The sequence below is a fragment of the Arvicola amphibius genome, chromosome 11 (genome assembly GCF_903992535.2).
Source record: "Arvicola amphibius chromosome 11, mArvAmp1.2, whole genome shotgun sequence".
Lineage (NCBI taxonomy): Eukaryota > Metazoa > Chordata > Mammalia > Rodentia > Cricetidae > Arvicola > Arvicola amphibius.
In genome coordinates, this window is record NC_052057.2 from 4,899,989 (window position 1) to 4,913,146 (window position 13,158).

The 13,158-nt window shown below is 38.7% G+C and overlaps 1 protein-coding gene across 3 annotated transcripts in view; it reads right to left on the reverse strand.

The window, feature by feature from the left end:
• The window catches only part of Pdgfc (platelet derived growth factor C), a 154,773-nt gene that overhangs the window by 86,739 nt on the left and 54,876 nt on the right, over positions 1–13,158 (reverse strand). The gene's annotated exons all lie outside the window — the stretch shown is intronic.

Genomic DNA, 13,158 nt, shown 5'->3' on the forward strand with positions numbered 1-13,158 from the left:
GTCAGAAGCTTCATATCAACATTTATTTGAATGTTTTAATGACATAGTGAATAGCTTTGAGGACTTCAACAGGACAGGCATAATTTTCAGAGATTTCTCAGATGCTAGAGAAAGGTGAAAACTCTAACATGATTGAATCCCATTTCTAGGCAAGACATTCTGAGCTTCTGGAAAGAATTTCCACAAAAGGTAAGCTCAGTGCAGATACAGTAGAAAGATAAACAAACAGTCGAACTTACCTCAAGAAAGCAAACCCTAGGTCTTCAGTCCCATTACCTGAGAGCACAGACCCAAGATTACCAGCTCCTGGCAGCTTAGCATGGTCTACAGAGATCCTTCCCAAAACAAAATTAAAACTATAAACAAAAAACTAATCTTGTGAGAAGGAAAGGCTGTGCTTCGTTATTGTTCTTACAGTTTCTTACAGTTCCCTGTTAGACACTGGATTTATTTGTTCTCAGCTTTTACCAAACTCTTACACATATGAAAATTAAAAGATAGCCATTACTATTACCAGAAACAGAGGAATATATATGTTATATATGTCATATATATATATATGACAGACAGAAAGTTGGCAGACATTGACCCTAGTGTAGAAGGTAGAGTTTTAGGAACATAGTATTAAGAATTCTTCCAAGAACTGTGAGGGGCCGGATGTTCAGATGCCTATAATAACCCACTTTTGGTCAAAGTAAGAGAGCATTGGAGGCAACGAGTTAGACCAACTTTGGCTGGGGCAGCAGCTCAGCTTGTGCACTCACTTGGCTTATCCAGTAACCCTGGGTTTTCCTCTCCAGCACCGCAGCACGGAAAGACATTCTGGCACAACTTCACATGACTCTAGCCATGGAGAATTGGGCTGAACCCTAGTCTATGAACATTATCATTTAGGAAGAAGAGAGCTGCTGTAGGAAGTCCTACAGCCAATAGCCTTTAAGTTACCCGCCCACTGGGGTGTGGCCTCCTGTACTATTTATGCCTCTGCAGAGCATGTCCTGGTTCTCTTTTCCAGCTGGGGGATTCAGTTTCTGTTTTCCATTTCAGTTGAGGATTTTGATTTGTGAGTCTATTCCTAAATAAATAACCATCCATTATTCTCAATTCTGAGCTAGTGTGGTGTTTCTTTTAAGTGTCCTTCTTCAGAGAGTGACCAACATTCAGGTGTCAGTTGAGACAGGACAAGATAGCCCAAACTACATGCAGTAAAACCTTGGTGTCTTCACAAGTCTCATCGCCAAAGAAATTATGAATACAGAGAAAGACACTTATGAAAATGCAAGAAAATTTCAAGCTGATACTGACGAAGCAGAGACAAAATAAACAGCAAATATGACTCTACCCAGATTCAAAGAAACAATCTTTAAACTATTTTATATGATCAATAAATGCTAAGGAATTAATTAACCTAAGTCAAGAGAGGTTTTAACAAAGAGCCCACAGAGAGATGAGCCAATGTAAGAACAAAATGATCCAGAGGCAGGAAATGAAGGCAGAATCAAAGGGGAAGCTTACAATCAATAAGAACAGAGCAGTATTCCAATTGCATGGTACCACCTGCCCAACAACTCAACAGGCTTCTCAAAAGAAAACCTACTTTTCGTTACTGCCCCATCGTGTTAGAAAGGCATAAGAATATAAAGGTGAGGGTCCTCCAACTTTCTCTTAAGAGAACCAATCACACACAAATAAGAGGGTTTTTATGACTCAAGAATATCCTCATGAACAGGTGAAATGAGCAAATTCTACGACCAGCAATAGTGTGCTCATTGAGGACTAAGCGCGTTCTAAGCCTGTCTCATCTGTTCTGTCTCACGCTCACAATACACTTTTGAACAGATGTCGTTGAATCCTTCATTATCCAGATGAGAAAACCAATCCAGAGAGAATTTCAAAAAGGAATGGCAGCAAGATAGGTGCACTGGCAAACAAGAAAGGTCACAGACAAGAAAGACCTTAAAGTCTGGAGAGTTGAGGTCGCTGTAAAGCATGAGAACCTGAGGTGGCCTCTCCAGGACCCATGGAAAAAGTCAGGCTTGACCCCATTCTCTAGTTATGCTAGCACAGGGGAGTTGGACGCAATATGATTCCTGGGGCTCACAGGCAGCCAATATATCCAAAGAGAATGAAGAAGAGAACATTTGATGTGGGCCGATGGCCTCTACATAGATACACAAAAGTGCACACAAACACATGTGAACATGAACACACACACATATTAAGTCACTTTCATGATTGCTCATGGCCTTTGTCACCATGACTCCCACTGAATACACATCCTGTATGCTGTCAAAAACAGAAGGTCATAGGAGCAGTCATTTCTTTGTGATGAAGAACCTGATAAGGACTTTGTAGATACTTGAACTCTGTAACCATGAGTTGCTTTCTATATAATATGGTGGGAAGACTGTCTTTATCAAAGCTGTGGAACTTAAAAGTCTTTCAAACTATTAATAGTAAGTTTTAAAAAAAAATTTGAAACAAAACAAAACCAAAATAATATCTGATTTCCTCACAGCTCCAAAGCACAATAAGAAACTCTGTCCTCTTTCAAAATAGTGTAAGCTCTGGTGCACTTCTTAAAAAATCTATGAGTGTGTTGCTTTAACAATCAAAAGCTATCCAGAATGTCAAAAGAAACAGCCAATCTATTTGATCATCTCAATTAACCTCAGTGAAGATATAGAATTTTAAGTGTCTAGCTTAGTTTTCAACATTACTGTTCTTTAATAGAAAATTTATCCGTGAAAAATTTAAATGCCCCACTCAAATAATCCTGACTACACAATTCTAAGTCAGTTATTAAACCGTGACAAGATAAGGAACATTTATCACTGGATAAATTATTTTCATAAAAATCACTTCTTTATTCTCAGCTCTTTCTTGTATCTGGCAGAGGTAGACTATGTGCAATATGAATTGGGCACACGCTACGTGCAAAGCATCAATTGAGTCAGCATAGCCATAACAGCAGAAGCCACCACATTCTGGAAAAGAACAACCACAATGCGAAGCGAAGCAGAGCACATTACTTCAGGTTTCAATTTTGTGAAATAAAAATGACTTATATAGGCATCCGTGTTCTAGGACATTTGTGAGAGAGAAGCTGGATTAAAATGGAGACCATGCCTTTGGGGATCCCCCAACCAGACACCATCATGCCCCCAAATTGTATTGCAGTGTTTCTTTGGGGTCTGTTTGCTTTTTGTTTTTGTGACAATCTCCCCCGTTTAACACATTAGGACAGCCTCTAATAATGCACCCTAGTCGCCCACCCTGCTTGTCTCGCAGTCCTTCAACTAAAGCAATGAATGTCTAGTTGTTCTCAGCGGGCCCATTCACAGGGTCAAGTTCCCTGCTTCAGGGCTTTCTTCCTTGTCCTACTTCACAAAAAAAAGAAGTAGGTAGGTGGGGGACTAATGATATCATTCATCCCTAAGCACTTTAAAAAAAATATCCATCCATCTCTGACACACGGTTTCGGGTAGTGGTATATTTTCTACTCCTACGCGATATTGAGAAGAAAGAGCTTAAGAAGTCATTAGATCCAACTTGCGATTTACAGATGAACATCTAATTGTTCAATGAAATAATTGGGTCAAAGTCATTAAGATTTGGTGAAGGGTTTCAAGAGAGAAAGTGCCCTGGGTTGGTGGTTGTCAGAATTTTGGGCTACTTGTCCCAGCCTGCTGCATTACTTTCTCTTTGATAGGTTTATTTCTTTCGTGGCCCCAGTATCAAGGTATAAACTTCATACAGGGCTGAAATGCAAAAGGCTTGTGTGGTATTTTGTTAGCCTATTGTCTAACAGACTACACTTGCTATTTATAATATGCAGAAGAAAACAAATTTGCTTGAGCACTGCCAAAAATCATTGATTATTACACAGACTTGAATCACACTAGCTTTCTCAATAAAGATAATAGCATCTTTGAGCTCAGGAATTTTATATATATATATATATATATATATATATATATATATATATATATATATAATATATGAACAACTGTTAGGTATGGTTGTAAGATATATATACACACAAACACAACTATTAGGTAGACTTGCATTTTATATTTATTTATATGTATTATTTATATATGCTATTTATTATATCTCAATACTTTAATTATGTTATTAATTAAATATTATGATATATATGTGTGTATATATATAATACAACTGTACCTAACATTATCTTCTAAACTGTTATGTCAACAGACTGTAAGTACATCTCACTATATCAGTGTAGCTTAAAGGATATTTCAGGGATTTTGCACTATTTCATGCTGGCTGTCACTTTTGCTCTGGACTTGAGGTCCATCCTGAATGCATTTCCACCCTTGGCAAGTGAGCTGACTGGCAAATGGTTCCTATGCTAATCTTGAAAAGCGAGTTAAATTCTGTTTGTCTCCATTGGCCATTCAAAACCTTCCATGGACTCTGTTTTTAGTAGAAATGTTAAGATCAGATAATTGCCCGTGACTCGTGACTACTTCTTCCATTCTGTAAGGTTGTATCCTCCTAGAAGGAAAGCTAAACTTGATCAGGTGGAAAACAAGGGCAGCATAAACACAGGTGAGGGGGCTGTGCCATCTCTGTGTTTGCTAAAGGCATTCCCCGTCTTTGTGCAGAGTTCTCTCTGTTGTTGCTAAAATGATGAAAATTTCTGAGGTCAAGTCTGGGGTGGTTTCCTAGGCAAAAAGATAAGAAGGAGAGCTAGTGCGGAAGGCATTTCATGGGTCCCAAGGTCAGTCTACAAAATTTCAGTGAGGAGGTAATAAATCCTTGGCCTTCTTCATGGAATGCATGCTTTTTCCTTAATACTCAGAGTCCAGCCTGGCAGAGGTTACATATCACTCACCAGGAGAAAAATCAGCATTTCATACATAATTTTCCCTTTCTAACAGGTAAAAGTTTAAGCAGTTAAGTATCTGGGTCAAAATAAATAAAATAACCATTAGATCATCCTACTTCATACTCCTTACACAGACACACGTAATCAAGCTGGGCCTGAAGGTGGGTAAGCGTAACCTCAGCACTTGGAAGGCAATGGCAGGGGAAATTTCAAGATTTTAGTATTTTATTTGCTGATAGTAAGTACCTTCTAAGCATCTTTATTTTTATGTTCAAAAAAAGAGAAAGCTTAATGTTTAATTTAAAACACATAACACAATTTAATTTGTTAATATCTAATACACCCACACTATATAAATGTTAAGAAACTAGCTCAATAAAAGTGTCATATTGAATTATCGATTAATAAGTATGTGGCTCTAGCCTATGACAGATCATGTGGGATAGTAAATTTTCTTTGGCAACTTGGCTATATTTAGAATCACTATGAAAACAGGCCCCTGGTGTGCCAATAACAATGTTTCCAGAAAGTTTTAAATGAAGGGATATGATCCAAACTGAATGTGAGCAGCTCTGCAAATGGGTTAGAAATTTGGAACCATGATCAAGGGAAAATGGAGACAAGAGCAGTGTTCAACTCTCTTTGCTGCCTAATTATGGGTGCAACATGACCAGCTTCTCACCCTCCTGCTGCTGCACCAGCTTTACCATGGTAGACTGTACATTTCAACTGTATATATCTTTCTTCCCTTCAGTTGTTTCTGTAGGGTATTTTATCAAAGCAATAACATATAACTTGTTTTCAACTCTCATTATAACTTAATTACAACTTATGGTAAGACCTCTGTTGTAGTCCCATAAAGAGAACAAATTAAGGAACTCAGTTATTACAGTGGCATATCCCTCATATTGACCCTTTGACTTTGTTCTCTCATTTTTATTTAATAAGTCAATTTACTTGGCCAGGTGCAGCCATGCACACCTGTAATCCCAATACTTGGAAGACTGCAGTAGGAGGATCCAGCAGCCAGACTATGTCTCTAGAAATGCCAATATACACATACAGTTATATAACAAATGCAATAGCTGTGAGTTGCTCCAAAACTTGTTGGGTCTCTATGTTTTATGCCAGTTTTGGTAGCACTCTTTCACCTTCCGAGTTCTTAGTTCACATGAAAATTCAGCCTTGGCATCCTTAGAGAAATGCAGGTGCCAACTCTGCATAGAAGCAACTGCAAGTGCACTGATTGCAGGGTTTAGTGAATACTCTCTAGCTCTCATCTACCGTTTTTTCATTTAAATCTATTTTATAGTTCATAAAATCCATCAGAGTCATATGCCTTTTATTTAGTAAGCTCTGCTGAATTTAGTCAATATGTAACAATTGTAAAATCTGAAGAATTCTTATCCTTGCTGTTGTTTTCTATTTCTCATAAGATAACTAGATTGTAAAATCAATCACATACAAACACAGTATGCTACAATGTATAGATTGTAAAAATCAAGCACTTACAAACACAGTATGCTACAATGTACAAACTGTAAAATCAAGGAATACAAACACAGTATGCTACAATGTATAGATTGTAAAATCAAGCACATACAAACACAGTATGCTACAATGTATAGATTGTAAAATCAAGCACATAAAAACACAGTATGCTACAATATATAGATTGTAAAATCAAGCAATACAAGCACAGTATGTTACAATGTATAGCGATTATTAGTTTTTTCTGTGACTACAATCTATGTAATTATGTAGATAGAATATTTAGTGTCCGGTGTGTGGCACTGACAGAAAGAAACCACTCATTTGACAGAAAAATATGGCAGATAACTTTGCTCTGTCCCCAAGGTCAAATAAGCTAAACCGTGTGTCTATCACAAATCAACTCAAAACTGCTTACTCTTTAAAAATATGAGAGAAAATTGACTGATAGAAGCTAGATGAAAATTTTTTAGGTGCTCACAGGAGCAAAAGTGACAAATCTGGTCCAAACCGCAAGCACAAGCATAGTATAATTAATCCAATGATAACATGAAGATAGTTTCAAGACTCCCATTGTCAAGAAGATACAGACAAGCAGACTACTTCACAAAGAGTAAGACTCAGACATCTACTAGGGAAATTTTAACTATATATCTTTAAAAAATTTTACTGTCTAGCAGGTTATAAAAAACATTTTAAATTAATCTGTTTAAATTAAATTAATTAATTTAAATAATTAAATTAATTTTAAATTTCAGACACAATTTTGTCATCAACTCAACTGGCTAAACTCTCCTAGCAGAATCTCAACCTCATGTCCTGTCGTCAAAAGGATCGTATCTTTTGCTGAATGCTAAATACCACTCCAGGGCCAATGGTGAAGCACAATTATATACTAGCACACAGTTATGACAGATACAGTTAGTCCAGATCCCCTCAGGGAGTGATGTCCTGAGTCCACTTGTGGAATCCAGACCTGGCCAATGGCAGGGAAGTGGCTTTCCAATGACACAAAGCAATGCTGGTAGAATAGCTCTACTTTTCCTGTCTGGACTCAGCTTTGAGGACTGCTAAGGCTGGGACAAGCCTGAGGCTTAAAGATAGAGAAATACAGGGTGAGCCTGGTGGTGTCATCGCTGAGTCCGCAAATTAACCCTTTAACTATCTTAATTCTAGACTGCTTATTCTATGAGACATGGAGCTTTACATTTCAGTCTAATTTGCGATCTTTTACCATTTGCAGCTAGAATATCACAAATGATAGCCTTCTCTTAGAGTTTCTGTAGGTATGTGTGCGCACACACAAATGCATCCTGAAACAGAGCCACATTACTTACTGGTAGAGAACCCATTTATATATTCACACATTTGATCACACATCCAGCAGGATGGGAAAAGATGGCTAAATCACAGCTGAGCATCATTCGCTAGAGAAGAGGGTAAAAGAGGCTATAGATTTATAAATTACTCATATTATTTATAAGCTGGAAACCCATTCACCTAAATGTTAGGTTTCCTCTCATTCTGCCTTATCTACATGTGATGCATGGGACAGGGGTCTGTCTGCCATGTCTCTCTGACATTCTCCATCTGCCACAATATTTATGTTCACAGAGTAATATGTCATGAGTTTGATAAAATATAAATATTATATTTATATTAATATAAATATTAAATATTAATATTAATAAAATATTAATGCTTATAGCTTCCCTGAAATAAGACAGTTTTCATTTTCACACTAATAAGTAAACTGGTAATATCAAAGATTATTAATGTTTTTTCAAACAACAAGCCTCTATCAGATAAGAAAAATTCACATATCCATGCCGGTATCAACAAAAAATAAGAGACAAAGCCAATAAAGGGAAAATAACAATTTGTTGTTTTCTGTGCTACTTTAAACTAGTTTAGAGTAAAAAAAAAAATATTTATGTATCACTCACTCTCAGGAAACATTTTCTTGGTAAATACCAACAGAATGTTTAAATATGTCTAAAGGGTTATATAAACAATTCCACAAGACAGTAGTCATTCAGTTTCATGTCAGCAGTGACAGGGGTCCTGTGGTCCCTTGGGTCTATACAGTAGAGTTTGCTTGTTGCCAGGGATTAAGTAATGAGATCTCAACTCTGCTCTATTGCTCAAGTTGGACATTCTTATCTTCACTCTGCTTTTATTTGAAATATCACATGCATCTTGCTAAAGAATAAAATGTAGGCAAAGGAAACATAATATCTCAAAGTATAACAAGCTTCATCTTGTTATAATTTATCAGTTGCCACTACACAAACATTGTTATATAACTCAACCTTGTGCACATACTTATCCATCTAAACATTTGCAATTTCATGTAGATTCCTCAAACTCTTAAGGAAACAACCCCTATGTGGCATGGGCTTTGAGAACAACCAGGGACTTCCTCATGCTAGGCAAGGGATCTGCCACTGGCTGCTCGTCAGTCTCCTGCCACACCGTTCTGCCGTGAGTCATGCAGAAGTCTTTATTCAGAATTCCCTCACTTTAAAAACTAACTTTTCTACCCATACCTTGAACTGGTAAGTTGCTCTCCATCTTCCTATAACATTTTTATTTTCCAGATTTGCATTATATTGTAACGCATGTTTTTGTTCAGTTTTATTCTCACACCCTTGGATTTATATGCATATCATTTTATATTTATTATCGGTCAATTTCTTACCAATTTGTGTGTGAGCCTCTGTTTGGTGCATATGTTAAGCATTTAAAGTGCCGTAAAGGAAAACCAGGCACATACAACTTTTACATAATTAGAGAAGCTATTGCTTAACTAAGAACTCATGCCCAGGGAATGGGAAAAAGAGAGAGAGGGAGGGAGGGAGAGAGAGAGAGAGAGAGAGAGAGAGAGAGAGAGAGAGAGAGAGAGAGAGAGAGAGAGAGAAACTTTGAAAAGTCTGTTGACTACTGTCATACTTTGAGTTACTCCTGTCTGTAGAGGGGTCTAATGTTGAGCTTCATCTCATTTAATGATTCCCCTGTGAGCTTCCCTCAGAACTCTGAAAGAATAAACATTCTGTTTGTCTCCAACCAAGGGATAAGGAATTCAGAAAAGGACTCAGACTCCATCCTGGAGCATTCCAAACCTCTCATCTTCCACTCAAAGCTGTTATCCTCGGAAATCTAATTGTCATGCCCAGACAGAGGCCTAGCCTCCCCTTAGCTGAGATTTCGTCACACAGTCCATTGTTCCTTTCCTCACATCCTGGTATCTAACCAATTACCCATTGTGACTGCATCACCTCCCACACAGGTGTGGCAACAACCCTAAACCTCATAACTGTTATTAATCCCACCTTCCATTGTAGCACATTTTGCGCTTTCTAATATAAACGCCTCTGTAAGGGGGAAGGCATCTCTCACAGTGTTGCAGAATTATCAGAAAGAAGGGGAATTGTCATGATATATGGTAGGAAAAACTGCTTAGCATGCCTGTTAAAACTGGGTTTCATGTTGGTTCTTTAAGCTCCAGGCACTTATTAGCCATTTGTCCAGATGCATGGCTACTGATACAGTAAATATGGTTTACACAACAATGTGAACCTGTAGTGCAGGCTTTTGTTCTGTTTTGTTTTGTTTTGTTTTGTGTTTTAAAGCTCTTAAATCAATAGAGCTCCAAGCTACTCACCTCCTGGGAACCATTCAGGGCAGCTAAGCTTAGACATCTCCAGACTAAAGCAGACCTGTAGCTGGTAGGCACCATTCGGTTTCATTTTCTGAACTTGAGGTTTGACAGTTGCTGTTTTTGTTTTTTGTTTTTTTATTTTATTCTATTTTGTCAATTTTCTTTCATGAGGAGCAGATTCTGGGGCACACAGACATCTTAACAGCAACTTTGCAAGTTTCTTTATGTAGGGCTGGCCATAGCTGAGACTGTGTTCTTACAGATTTTTATTTTAATTTTGAGATTATAGTATAATTACATCATTTCCCCTTTCCCCTTCCTCCTTCTCAGCCCTGCCATAGACCCCTCCTTGCTCTCTTTCAAATTGTTGGCCTCTTTTTCAATAACTGTTGTTTCATACATACCTGTCTATTTTCAAAATGTAGAATGGTTCAAGTGTTGGATGACAGGGAAAGTCGTGTGTTATTACAATGTGTATTTGTGTCATTACCTGAGTTAGTTGGTTAATTCCTTAATGGTTTTTGTTTTCATTCATCCTTAATCAGGTCTTCTAAGGGAAGGCACAATGCCTGTCATCTGCGTTCATACGTGCAGACTTAATGTTCCCAGCACGTGACTACAAAGAGGGTGAGCCCTGGCTCAGATCCTGTGTGTGCCAAGTGTGGTGGCAGAAGCAACGGGAAGAGGGATGAGTTGAAAGTCATATTCAGAGAACAGGATGACCTGCCTGGAAAACGTCCAACTGCTATGGGGTGCATTGTGTAACTCCTTGTAATCTGAGCCTTGGGAATCCAAACATAACAACCCACCTAATGTACGCCCCACCCACTTAAAGACAGTGGCTGTGTCACCTGACCCCAGGAACCGCCACCTCAGCATTGGGCACACAGTGCTGCCAAACACCCTTTTCTACCCGGCCCATACCTCCCAGCACTCGGACCCATGAAAGCGTTTCTGGGGACTTCAGGAATTTCTGGGGCCTGCCCCCAACAACGTGCCTGGATTACTTGGGGTTCAGACTTCTTTCCCATGTTTCCAGAGTACACATACAATGTTTTGGGTGATTTATTTAGAACCAAACTGAGAAACCCTAGAGGATTTCTTCTTCTTGTACCAAGAACTCGGCACACAATAAAATAAAAACTAATGGCTGTGCTGCTAAAAACACCAATATAGACCTCCACTAGTAAACTATACAGCGTGAACATAAATATTGCTAAGGTAACAGAACAATATAAAATTGTAAAAGTATCTTAGAGAATGTAATACTTCCTAAAATGTATTCTTTTAGGATTTCTGCTCATATCCCCAAATGTATTCATCTGGTAAAGTACACCACACACACACACACACACACACACACACACACACAGAGAGAGAGAGAGAGAGAGAGAGAGAGAGAGAGAGAGAGAGAGCGCAAAAGCACAAGTGGTTTGACGAAAATATATGCTGAACTCTATTTGCAAACTGTTTCAGAAGATGATAAGACGGGGACAGCTTTGAGGAAAGCACCGGTGATTCTCACGTCTGTATTCGAACCCTAGTCAGTGAGGTCTGCCAACGCCAAGGTCCGTCTCCAGCCTGGGAGAGTGTGAATGTGAGTAATGACCCCAGCCAGCTATTACCAACAGATAAACTGACCGAACTCCAGATTAAGCTTTTATCAAACTTTTACAGTGCTCAGATGAATCAGTTGAGCGCAGATTCAGCAAACCAATATAAGTCAAGTCCTTTGTGTAACATGCCCTGAGACATGGTGGTAGTTGAGCAAGCCATTGGCCATTAATGTCAAAGAGCAAGTTTTAGTTGTGGGTAATCATTTCCCGTTAAAAATGAGTTATCCACTGACAGTGAAGTAGATTAAGGATGTTTGTAACTAACTGGAAAACTTAGAAACAAACCTAATTCAGAACTCATATTGTAAATGACACTATAAAAATGAGCAGAGATTTTATTTCACTTGAACACACTGGACAGGACACAGCAATCATGAGTTTACTCAGCCCTCACTGGCAGCTTTGGCGAGGAACGGAGCGAGTTCTGAACACCATCCTGAGTAGACACAGAAACTGGGTACCAGCTACTTAAGGGAACAACTGAACTCTGACCCGGAAGCTTTATCTGTAAAACCAGGGTATAAAGAAAAAATAAGTAAAAATAACAGTGAGTGACAGAAAATGATAGCAGCAGATGTTGTCACAATAATGATAATCACTCTTCTCGAGACAGTCTAGTTCAGGTATCATTGACAAGAGCAATGTGAAATCCCACAGGCAGCAAACCTTCAACCATGCCCAGAAAAGAATTAATGGTTTCTTCCCCATAAACAGCTATGACGGTTTGCATTTTTGATGATGTAACAACTCTTCAATTTTTAATTTCTTTGACAGTATCATCTCTCTTACTCAGACTCTCAAATAGAAATGAACTTATGTGATAGTGTACTCTCCTAATTCATGAAAAGCACGAGCTGGGAAACCCCATAGTATGAACATTTCCAGAGATAACTAGGGTGGAACTCATTCAGAAGGGGGGAAAAGACTACCCATACATAAGAAATTTATAAACAGATAAACATGTAAAATACTGCCAGCCATGGTGGCACACAGACATCTTCAGTCCCAGCACTTGGGAGGCAAAGACAGGTGGATCTCCGGGTTTGAAGCCAGCCAGGTCTACACAAAGAGACCTTTACTCAAAAAGAAAGGAGAATAGGAAAGAAATATTCCTAGAAAAACTGCAGTAATTGAGCTACTCAGACAAAGGGTTTCTGTTGATCTTGTAATTTCTCAGCAATGGCTGGTGACGTCATTCACGTGGCTGGGGCAGATGTGTCCCACAGCCTCTGCCTTCAGGTGGAGCACGGGGCAGCTGGCACTCACGCTATTTCCTCCTGTGTCAGCCTGCGGGTTCTCACAATGATGTCCTTGTTGGGATTCTAGAGAACTAAATCCTCTTAGTTAAGGCTTTGGTTTAAAACCTACAAAAACCTGGTTTCTTTGGATCGAGTCCTCAACAGCTGCTGCACATACTACAGTGATTCACTAAGTAATACCTTGCCACCTTCCTTCTCTCTGGCCCCAACCTTGCATTTGCTACTCTAAGATTCTGTATTCAGAAGAAAAGCCAGATGTTATGGTCTGATAGT